At 46.3% G+C, this 12,418-nt stretch overlaps 1 long non-coding RNA gene across 1 annotated transcript; it reads left to right on the forward strand.

Annotated features, from left to right (window-relative positions):
- The first annotated feature begins 2,846 nt into the window (after nucleotides 1–2,846).
- On the forward strand, nucleotides 2,847–5,601 carry LOC141231544 (uncharacterized). The gene is made up of 2 exons (XR_012297867.1): nucleotides 2,847–2,923; nucleotides 5,112–5,601. It is a non-coding gene; the product is annotated as an uncharacterized lncRNA (long non-coding RNA).
- Nucleotides 5,602–12,418: the final 6,817 nt, after the last annotated feature.

Below are 12,418 nucleotides of genomic sequence, written 5' to 3' on the forward strand. Positions count from 1 at the left end.
CTGGTTGTTTGTCACAGCCATTATCTGCCATGTACGGGGCGAGCTGACTCTGCTCCATGCACCCGCTACTGACTTATACCATACATGTACGGCAGATGTTGGTAAGGAGTTAAAGCGGTTGTCCTGCTTTGCGGCCATTTGTTTTTTTTACTTTAATGCAAGTATTTGGGGCTAAAATTGATTTCCGTTATTGAGTTTCATTAAAAATGTTGCGTTCTGTAGCATCTGTGCTGCACTGTCTATTCCTGGCTGCAAAATTAGCTAACTGAGAATCTATCAGTGAGCTCCTTCTGACAGTCTTAAGGGAGAGTTTGTAGATCTTTCATCTGTTTTTTTTTCCTGAGTGCCTTTTAGCTGATCTATGCCCAAAGAAAACATGAAACTTGAATGTGCAGGGAAGCAATAAGTCTGTAATAACCAGTGAAAAATGAAATCTAAATGTAAAAAATTACTTTTAGTAGTAAATACATGGACATAAGAAAATACACACTGCAATGTCCTGCATTAGGAGGAACTCAGGGCCCACTGCACCAGCATATTGTCTCACAAGGGGCCTGAGGATCTCATCTCGGTACCTAATGGCAGTCAGGCTACCTCTGGCGAGCACATGGAGGACTGTGCGGCCCTTCAAAGAAATGCCACCCCACACCATTACTGACCCACTGCCAAACCGGTCGTGCTGAAGGATGTTTCAGGCAGCAGATCGCTCTCCACGGCGTCTCCAGACTCTGTCACGTCTGTCACATGTGCTCAGTGTGAACCTGCTTTCATCTGTGAAGAGCACAGGGAGCCAGTGGCGAGTTTGCCAATCCTGGTGTTCTGTGGCAAATGCCAAGCGTCCTGCACAGTGTTGGGCTGTGAGCACAACCCCCATGTGTGGACGTCGGGCCCTCATACCACCCTCATGGAGTCAGTTCTAACAGTTTGTGCAGACACATGCACATTTGTGGCCTGCTGGAGGTCATTTTGCAGGGCTCTGGAAGTGCTCCTCCTGTTGCTTCTTGCACAAAGGCGGAGGTAGCGGTCCTGCTGCTGGGTTGTTTCCCTCCTACGGCCCCCTCCACGTCTCCTGGTGTACTGGCCTGTCTCCTGGTAGTGTCTCCAGCCTCTGGACACTACGCTGACAGATGCAGCAAACCTTCTTGCCACAGCTCTCACTGATGTGCCATCCTGGATGAGCTGCACTACCTGAGCAACTTCTGTGGGTTGTAGAGTCCGTCTCATGCTACCACGTGTGTGAAAGCACAACCAACATTGAAAAGTGACCAAAACATCAGCCAGAAAGCACTGGTACTGAGATGTGGTCTGTGGTCCCCACCTGCAGAACCACTCCTTTATTGAGGGTGTCTTGATAATTGCCAATAATTTCCATCTATTGTCTATTCCATTTGCACAACAGCATGTGAATCATAGAATCATAGAATAGTAGAGTTGGAAGGGACCTCCTGGGTCATCTGGTCCAACCCCCTGCTCAAAGCAGGATTCACTAGATCATCTCAGACAGATGTCTGTCCAGCCTCTGTTTGAAGACGTCCATTGAAGGGGAACTCACCACCTCTCGTGGCAGCCTGTTCCACTCATTGATCATCCTCACTGTCAAAAAGTTTTTTCTAATATCTAATCTGTGTCTCCTCCCATTTAGTTTCATCCCATTGCTTCTAGTCTTTCCTTGTGCAAATGAGAATAAAGATGATCCTTCTACAATGTGACAGCCCTTGACATATTTGTAGACAGCTATTAAGTCTCCTCTCAGTCTTCTTTTTTGCAAGCTAAACATTCCCAAATCCTGCAACCGTTCCTCATAGGACATGGTTTGCAGACCAGTCACCATTCTGGTCGCTCTTCTCTGAACTTGCTCCAGTTTGTCGATGTCTTTTTTAAAATGTGGTGCCCAAAACTGTACACAGTATTCCAGATGAGGTCTGACCAAAGAGGAGTAAAGACCGATAATGACTTCACGTGATCTAGACTGTATGCTTCTGTTAAGAACACCAGAATTGGCACCGAAGAGGAGACCCCACCGAAGAGGAGACCCACCGAAGAGGAGACCCAAGAGGAGACCCACCAAAGAGGAGACCCCACCGAAGAGGAGACCCCACCGAAGAGGAGACCCAAGAGGAGACCCCACCGAAGAGGAGACCCCACCGAAGAGGAGACCCCACCGAAGAGGAGACCCACCGAAGAGGAGACCCAAGAGGAGACCCACCGAAGAGGAGACCCACCAAAGAGGAGACCCCACCAAAGAGGAGACCCCACCGAAGAGGAGACCCAAGAGGAGGCCCACCAAAGAGGAGACCCCACCGAAGAGGAGACCCCACCGAAGAGGAGACCCCACCGAAGAGGAGACCCCACCGAAGAGGGGTCTTATTAAACATTGACCTGTCTTTAGATGAAAAGGGAGCTTTTTTTTTTCTTTCTTTCTTTTATTGTATTCCTACTTCTTCCCTGAACATGATTTTTTATTTTTTTTTAAATCTGCCATACTGTTCCAGAGATATGGGCCTTTTTACTTACTGCTAAATTTTATGATCTATATCAAAGGGGGCGTGGCTCACAGGATCCTCAGGGGCGTGTCTTTAGGCTGCTCTGCATAATTATCCTGTGGGCCACGCCCCCTTATAAAGATTACACACAATCAACACTAAATAAAAAGGCCCATATCTCTGCAACCGTATGGTGGATTTAAAAAAATGAAAAAGTGTAATACTCGGGGGAGCAGCGGGAATAAAGTAAGGGCAAACACTGGTCACTTCTGACTTGGTGACATGTCCTCTTTAAAGTAGAATTTTTGTTCTTCTTCAATTCTGGTTATTGTATGTGATAAATTGGGAACATGTCATTTACTTACAGGATTGTGCTGGCGTTATCCTTTACTCTGCTGAATCTGCTACCCAAGTGGCCCTCGATGGTATTCAGTGTCTAGGTAAGGAGAGTCTAACCTGTGCCTTTTGGCCAACACCTAAATCCACCAGCACTACTGATACATATTTATTCTTCAGTTTTGCCCTCGATGTTTCCAGCAGTCCACAACACAAAGCGATCACCATTACGGCTGTGGGGGTTTTTTTTGGTTTTTTTTTGCCTAATGTTTTCAGCCGATTCATCAATTGAGCAAACTCTGTGCCCGAAAAATATAACCTCCATAATTGATTTTATATGATACATTTCTCGCACAAAATTTTGCGCTGTGTTAGAGGAGCATCCAATTTTTTTTTCATTAAAGTCACAAAAAAAAAAAGATTAAAGACGAAAATAAAGAATTCATTGTACTGTGTGCGCCATTTTGAAGAATTATTTTGGTGCAAAAAAAACCCCATCAAGTAATGATCCAAGATGTAAAAAAAAAAAAAAAATGAGAAAATGACTTTAAATTTTAACTGCAAATGAAACTTGCCCTATGTGTCTTCACCTGTATGAAAAGACTGGGATGGCTCTGGGAGCAAGCGCACCACCACCGCTGTGTTTTCATATATAGGCATCTCCAATGTTTAGGAATTCAGTGTTGACAAGCGTTGCGATTTGTGCAAGTAAAGGTGTCAGGTTTAGATTGTTGCCTGTATTCACTTTAAGGGAATCTTTAAGTAGGTTTTTGTTATATAATCGGAGAGCAGCATGGTGGAGGGGCAGAGACCCTGATTCCAGCGATGTGTCATTTTTGATACAAAAACAGTTTTCTCTGCTGCAGAGCTCTAAATGCTTAGCCCTGTATAACCCCTCCCACACCACTGATTGGCAGCTGTGTATAACACCCGCCCACACTACTGATTGGCAGCTGTGTATAACCCCCGCCCACACTACTGATTGGCAGCTGTGTATAACCCCCGCCCACACTACTGATTGGCAGCTGTGTATAACCCCCGCCCACACTACTGATTGGCAGCTGTGTATAACCCCCGCCCACACCACTGATTGGCAGCTGTGTATAACACCCGCCCACACTACTGATTGGCAGCTGTGTATAACCCCCGCCCACACTACTGATTGGCAGCTGTGTATAACCCCCGCCCACACCACTGATTGGCAGCTGTGTATAACACCCGCCCACACTACTGATTGGCAGCTGTGTATAACCCCCGCCCACACTACTGATTGGCAGCTGTGTATAACCCCCGCCCACACTACTGATTGGCAGCTGTGTATAACCCCCGCCCACACTACTGATTGGCAGCTGTGTATAACCCCCGCCCACACTACTGATTGGCAGCTGTGTATAACCCCCGCCCACACCACTGATTGGCAGCTGTGTATAACACCCGCCCACACTACTGATTGGCAGCTGTGTATAACCCCCGCCCACACTACTGATTGGCAGCTGTGTATAACCCCCGCCCACACCACTGATTGGCAGCTGTGTATAATCCCCGCCCACACCACTGATTGGCAGCTGTGTATAACCCCCGCCCACACCACTGATTGGCAGCTGTGTATAACCCCCGCCCACACCACTGATTGGCAGCTGTGTATAACCCCCGCCCACACCACTGATTGGCAGCTGTGTATAACCCCACCCACACTACTGATTGGCACCTTCCTGTGTACACTATATATTGATAGAAAGCTGCTGATCAGACACCTAGTGCTGTAATGATAATATCCTGCTGATTTAAGACTGATTTTATTGATACAGCAGCACACAGCCCTGTAGTAACACATTGCTGGAATCTGGCCGGACATTATTCTGATCTCAGATTACATAGACAATCCTGCTGACAGATTCCCATTAAAAGGTTCTTCCCGTCCTCTGCTCCCCATCCTCTGGCTTCCTGCTTGCTCCTGATGATTGACAGTTCGGACCAGAGGTGCCACCCGTCCTGTGCGCTCTCCAGTGCTGCAATCAGAAGCAGCCTTCCCTCCTGGAGAATCAGAGGACAGAGGCATAATGAAGCCGGCCGGATCCAGAGCGGACAGCACTCCTTCCCTAGGAGACCGACCACCTCTGACAGACTGGCAGAGGTGGCTGGTGACCTAAAAATATCTCTCTTCTCTAGGTCTGAGAGGATTTTTAATAAGAAGTAAATTGAAAAGTTTTTACCGTATTTTGCAATTTTACCCATGAAGACTGAGACCACCCCATGTTCACTGTTCTTTTATAAATGTTTATTTCTCCACAGGGGGCAATGGCTATATAAACGACTACCCGATGGGCCGCTTCCTTCGTGATGCCAAGCTTTATGAAATAGGGGCTGGTACTACCGAGGTTCGGAGACTGGTCATAGGAAGAGCCTTCAATGCTCTGTACAAGTAACCTGCCGACCTTGGAGATCGCCGATCATGGCTCTAACTCCGAACTCAATCCGCAAAAATCTCTCTGCACCCGGGTGGATGAGGAGCGATGGGCACTCACTGCCTAAAACACTTACCTCGTAGCTGCGAGCCTCGTGGCCGCACAGACTGGACTGTTAGGAGACCGGACCGGTCCAGTGCTCTGTCTACCGACTCTTTATCAAGTGAATGTGAAGATTCTTATACCGGGGACATGAAACCATGAACCGTATAGTTATATCCAAGAGATGGGGGGCTCTGATCACCCCCACTGATCACTGTTTATGGAGTCTGTGTATTGCTCCAGGAACAAATAAAGCATACGTCAATCATCTGTCATTATTTTCCCCAGTGCTGTCTATAGTGATATCTACAGCCTGTTAAAGGAGTTGTCTGGGACTTAAACATTTAACATTGATGACTTATCCTTAGTATAGGTCATCAATGTCTGATCGGTGGGGGTGCGACACTCTGCACCCCCGCCAATCTGCTGTTCCTGGTGTCAGCGGCCAGGACTGATCAGTTACAGAGCTGCACAGTGGGTGCGACCGGGCACTGCACTCCACCGGGCACTGCACTCCACCTGCTATTGATTTGAATAGGGGGCGGATGTGCAGTACCGGCCGCGGCCACTATACAGGCGCTGTGCAGATCCATAACTGAGCAGTTTTGTGACGCCGCCGACATCAGGAACAGCTGACTGGTGGGAGTCCCGGGTGTCTCACCCCCACCAATCATACATTAGTGACCTGTCACCAATGTAAGTCTTAAAGGGGTTGTCTAAGTGTAACCCACCCTGTAAGAGCAGAGATGCATTACAGAAAGTGGATGCTTCATCTCTTCATTCCTGTCCTGTCTGTCATCCTGCATAGTCCAGTGAAGGCAATGGCAGGAGAAATGCATGCTGGGAGGTGAAAGGAAGTCAGTTCCAGCTCCTATAGTGCTGATGAAATACTGCACATTCAGAGTATGAGAGTTTTTGGACATATTAGACTATATCAGCACCAGTGGCGGTTTTAGCTTATTGTGGTGTATGTGGTCGGCTTCACTCTGCTTTTCTACAGGATTTATGTGAAGGGCTTTAAGAAAATATAAGCTCTTAAGAAAAATTATAGAAAATTTCAGTTAAATTACTTGTAAAAATCACTGATTCTTCTGTGGCAGAATCAGGGGGAGATCTGGAATTTTTACAAAGAATATAACTCAATTTTTTGTTTTTAAGCAAGCGACAGGTTCTCTAGCAGTAGTCCTAAATAAAATACACATGGAATAAATGGGGAAAGAGTTGATACGAGGAGTAAAATAATAGAAATATATCCCCCCGGTGGAGGTTTAGTAGATTGCAGGCAGGTGTCACAATGTACTTTAGTGACCCCTGCTGGTAGTGGTGGGGATTTGTTTTCAATTGTATTTTAATTCTATTCTTGCTGCATCTCACAATAAATACTAAGGAGGGAAATTTCCTAAGACAGGCGAGTCACAGTCCAGTCTGATTTGTGCTGGATTTATGAAGAGGGGAACACCATGTAATAAATAAGGTAAAGATTTAGCCGTTCTTGAAGCAAATTGAAATCTCCATCTGCTGTGAGCAGCCATAGAGCTGCTTTATGTGCTGAATTCTGGTATATTATAGAAAGTCTATCAGATGTATAGGCCGCCCCTCAGGCCTAATCACAGACACTTTATAAAAAGAAACAATTGCAAGTTTTAGCACAAGACAGATTTCTAAATAAAACATTTAATAGATCGCCCCTATGGGCATATTATTAAAATCTAAAAGAAAGTTATTCTATCCATTAGCACATATGCTCCTAACATGGGAAATAATCACCACAGAATTGTTTAATATGCAGTAAATGAATAACCTGCCAGACACCCGACGGACTGACCGCGGCAGGGGCAGAAATCACACTTAGGCCACGGCCCCACTATCAGTATTCGGTTAGTATCTTTCCTCTGGAGTGGGAGCCAAAACCAGATGAGGAACAATCAGAGAAAAGGTATAATAGAAACAAGTCACCAATTCTGGATTTATCACCCACTCCTGGTTTTGTCTCCCACTCCTGAGAAAAAATACTGACTGAATACTGATAGTGGGGTCGTGGCCTTAAAAGGGTTATTCCCAAATGGGTATTGTTGGATAGTTCTTGTAAATACAAGTGATTTTTGCAATTTACTGCTTATTAAAATTGTCAGTCGTTCTTGAAATATTAACACTTTATTCTTTTAGTTACAGCTCATTGCTTTGGAGACCGACCACTGCTGCTGGACAGCAGAACATAAGCAGTGCTTACATGCTCTTTTCCATTGAGCTTGTAAGCGCTGTATTGAACCTGTCCCGAAACGCTGAAGCGCACCACAACTTCCTAACCAGTTTCAGCACAAGGTAGACCACAGCGGTGGTCGGTCTCCAAGGCAACAAGCTGTAAACAAAAGAAAAGCGTTAACTCAAGAACGACTGAAAAGTTTAATAAGCAATGAAATGCAAAAGTGCTTGTTTTTACCAACACTATCTGACAGTGCCCATCTATGAAGATGAGGAAAAACCCTTTTAAAGGCCACTGACAAAGGAACAATATTTGCAGCCTGTTTTAATATTTCTCATCTGGAGCCTCCCTCACAGCAGTATATGCCGAATTTGGGGGTCTGTACGTCCATTTCACTGTTGCCTTCACTAGCTCGCAGGTATCTGCACCGAGGTCTCTTCTATAGCGGCCATGTAGTGGTAGATACCAGTTATTTTTCCCTATTACTGTACGTGCTCCTCTCCGTGAGTCACATAGTATTCATGTCCCCGTTGTGCCCTATAGTTGGTAAAATTGCCTTCTAGAAACATGAATGCTACCTGTGGATTCATTGGAAAGTTATCATACCCTGAGTGTCCCTATAGTGTAATAATGCCCTTTAGGTGTCCACTGAACTGCTAATAATGCCCCCCTGAGGATTCCTTTTACAGTTATATTGACACTGTCGCCCACAAAAAATAGGGCCCAAAAATGTAAAATAATTATATATTCACCATAAACCGGATCCTGAGTGATCTGCGTCCTACAACGCAGGCTGCCGTGAGCACTTCTGCCTATCAATGGGTACTGATTGTACAGAAACTCCTCCGTACTCCAGTAGATGTATGTAACATCAAAATCAGATTTAGGCTATGTGCCCACGATGCAGAATAGATGCAGATTTTTCCTGAGCGTTTCTGCCTCTCCCTGGCAGAAAAAAAAACACATGCAGATTTTACATGCGTTTTTTTCTGCCAGGGAGAAGCGTTTTTTAAGCATTTTTGCATGCATTTCCGCATGTAAAAAACGGGTCATGCAACCGCCGACATCAGCGGTCGTGTGACCATCACATGACTAAATGACGTCAGCGCAGGTCCTTTTAGAACACGGCAGGACGCCAATTACAGAGGACACCGCGGAAGAGGTAAGTATAATGTTTTTTTTTTTTTTTACGTTTTAATTCTTTTTTTTTTTACTAATGGTACCCGGGTCGGATGAGAGTCTCCTCTGCTCCAGACCCGGGTACCATCCACGCATTGAACCGCATAACATTCGCATGCATACATGCGGATGTTATGCAGTTCAATGCAAGTCAATGGCGGCAATTACGCACAAGAAATGGACGTGCTGTCGATTTTTCCGCAATGATAATACGCAGCGGAAATTTCTGCAGCATGTGCACAGCACATGCAGATTACCAAGCGTTTTTAATGCACTTTCGTGGTGGAAATGCATTAAATCCGCATCGTGGGCACGCAGCCTAAAACACTTTATGCAATAAAATGAAATTGAATTAAAAAAATAGTTTACTACCTGTTTGCAAATGACAAACTGCACTTTTACTATTTCTAGACGATTTATGAAAAAAATCACGGCCAGACGATATTTATTACGGACACATTGGAAAACCATAATAAATGCTTGTGATTATAAGTGATAAATGTCCACAGCCCATAATCCTGATGTGTAACGTCAGCTGCAGTCACTGTCATCTGTAACATGATGAGAATTACTCACAATAATCTGCAGAAGTTTCTTCAGCTTCAGAAAATGTAATTGTTTCTCCAGAGCGGGCGATAAAGTGCCGTATTGTTCTGTGCTGGAGTTTGTGGTGGGCCGGCGACCCTGGTGCTGGTTATAAGCCCGGTCTATGGACCTCAGCGTTACAGGTCACCTAAACACCTCTACATGGAGCCTGTAACCTGTATTCTCAGGCCGTGTAAGGGACGCCATAATGATAAGGCGCCTGCCTGGTAACAAGTGCAGATTAATGGCCGCTACAGTGAAGAGAATGGCCTGTGGTGAAAGGGTTAATACTGGGGCCCTGCATCAGTAATAGCCCCTGTAGTCACCATGACAACTGTTATGAGGTCATAAACACATGTCATAAAGAAGATTCCGTGAGAGAAGGCCGCGCTGCCACGATCAGCGCCATTACTGATGGACCGAGGACCTGGAGCGCGGCCCCCCACGTAATGTACCCACCTGGGTGTAATATGGAGGTTCTAGCAGGGGGAGGGGTTGTCCGCTTTAGACGCCCCCAGGGTGTATGAAGATAATAGATGGGGGTCCGCAGCAGAGGATAGAGAGACCCTCTACATACAGCCCCTCTCCTCAGGGTGAACATGGATAGACCTATGAATTTCATGGGTGCTGTGGGGAGATGGGTAGAGGGGAGGGGGGATTTATCCTATTAGGGGTCATCCATAACCAACAACCCCTGTAACCGAGTGTCCAACTTCTTGTGACTTGGACCTGGATCTGTAAGGGAGAGTTATAATAATTTCTGTAATGAGTATATCATGTCATCCATGTTGTATATATATATTCACTGTGTCCATTAGTGGAGATTTGAATCCTTAGTTATGTTCTCTATAGTCAGCAGCAAGAATTAATTGTAACTGACTATTATCTGATTCTGCATTGTCTGTATAACCTTGATCACAATGTATTAGGGTCAGACAGCCGCTCAGCTTGTTTGTCTCCTTGTTAACAGGTAAACAGAGTTTTACTTCAGAATTCAGGTGTCGTCTTATCCTCTTGGTAAAAGGTGAAATTCTCCTGTCATCTTGGTCCTTCGAGCCGGAATTCATCATCTCCTCCAACATGAGGTAAGTGCTGATACCGCGCACGAGGAGGGATGGAAATACCCTCTGTGGAACAAGTCCTCCGCCTGAATTGGCGTCAAAAGAGGCCAAGGAGAATTGAGAGTCGACCACATCTGAATTTGGGTAAGAAAAATGGTATTATTATTATTAATTAGGTAATATTATTAGTCCAGTATTAATGGTATTTATAAGTTGCTGCAATTGGGGTTCGTGTGACCCCTGGAAATTGCTGCAATTGGGGTTTGTTTGACCCCTGTAATTGTTGCTATTGGGGTTGTGTGACCCCTGTAAGTTGCTGCAATTGGGGTTTGTGTGACCCCTGGAAGTTTGACCCCTGGAAGTTGCTGCAATTGGGGTTTGTGTGACCCATGTAAGTTGCTGCAATTGGGGTTTCTGTGACCCCTGTAAGTTGCTGCAATTGGGGTTTCTGTGACCCCTGTAAATTGCTGCAATTGGGGTTTGTTTGACCCCCTGGAAGTTGCAAATAGTCCATAGTCTATGTGAGAAGACTACAGGAATAAATAACTCTGTGTGCCCATTAAACGATCTACATGGTGAGGGTCTAGGACCAGGGGGCATTGTTAATAATCCGCTGGGCTAACTTGCAATAATACTGATGGTTGTGTGTGTGTATGTATGTATGTATGTATGTATATATATATATATATATATATATATATATATATATACACATATATACATATATATATATATATATACACATATATATATATACACACATATACATATATATATATATATATATAATATAGAAAAAAAGAAAAGAAAAAGAGCAGCACAAGCAAACAACCAACTTGTAAATGGGTGGGTGCCCATCCTCCAGGTAAATAGCAAACCTCCTTACATATAAAAAAAAAAAAATAGCTCCACAGTCACCATCAGGGCGGCGTCAGCACCCGACGCACCCGGGCAAATGCCGGGGCCCTGAGCAGGTAGAGGGGCCCACTGGCGGTCGCGCACCCCGCCGGGCTATGGGCGGAGGAGAGCTGTGCCAGCGCCCGCCCTTCTCCGCCGCTTGCTCAGCGCCCCGGCAGCCGGATACTTACCTCTCCCCGTGCCTCCGCAGATCTGCTGTCTTCCTGCTCTATGCTCTCTGTGACGTCTCAGGTCAGAGGGTGCGGTGACGTCTTTACACCGTGCCCTCCCCTGAGCCGTCACAGGCCGCGCAGAGCGGGAATATACCGGCGAGTCGGCGACGCTGGAGTCCGGAGCTGAGGCATGGGACATTATATGGGGGGGGGGTGACATCCTGCATGGGGCATTATAAAGAGAGGGGGGGGGTGACATCCTGCATGGGGCATTATAAAGAGTGGGGGGTGACATCTTGCATGGGGCATTATACAGAGGGGGGGTGACATCCTGCATGGGGCATTATACAGAGGGGGGGTGACATCCTGCATGGGGCATTATACAGAGGGGGGGTGACATCCTGCATGGGGCATTATAAAGAGGGGAGTGACATCCTGCATGGGACATTATAAAGAGGGGGGTGACATCCTGCATGGGGCATTATAAAGAGAGGGGGGTGACATCCGGCATGGAACATTATAAAGAGAGGGGGGTGACATCTTGTATGGGGCATTATACAGAGGGGGGGTGACATCCTGCATGGGGCATTATACAGAGGGGGGGGTGACATCCTGCATGGGGCATTATACAGAGGGGGGGGTGACATCCTGCATGGGGCATTATAAAGAGGGGGTGACATCCTGCATGGGGCATTATAAAGAGGGGGGTGACATCCTGCATGGGGCATTATAAAGAGAGGGGGGGACAGCCTGCATGGGGCATTATACAGAGGGGGGGGGTGACATCCTGCATGGGGCATTATAAAGAGAGGGGGTGACATCCTGCATGGGGCCTTATACAGAGGGGGGGTGACATCCTGCATGGGGCCTTATAAAGAGGGGGGTACATCCTGCATGGGGCATTATAAAGAGGAGGGGTGACAGCCTGCATGGGGCATTATAAGGGGGGGGGGAACAGCCTGCATGGGGCATTATAAGGGGGGGGGACAGCCTG

The sequence above is a fragment of the Phyllobates terribilis genome, unplaced genomic scaffold (assembly GCF_046119375.1).
Source record: "Phyllobates terribilis strain yellow unplaced genomic scaffold, ASM4611937v1 Scaffold_523__1_contigs__length_1222443, whole genome shotgun sequence".
Classification (NCBI taxonomy): Eukaryota; Metazoa; Chordata; class Amphibia; order Anura; family Dendrobatidae; genus Phyllobates; species Phyllobates terribilis.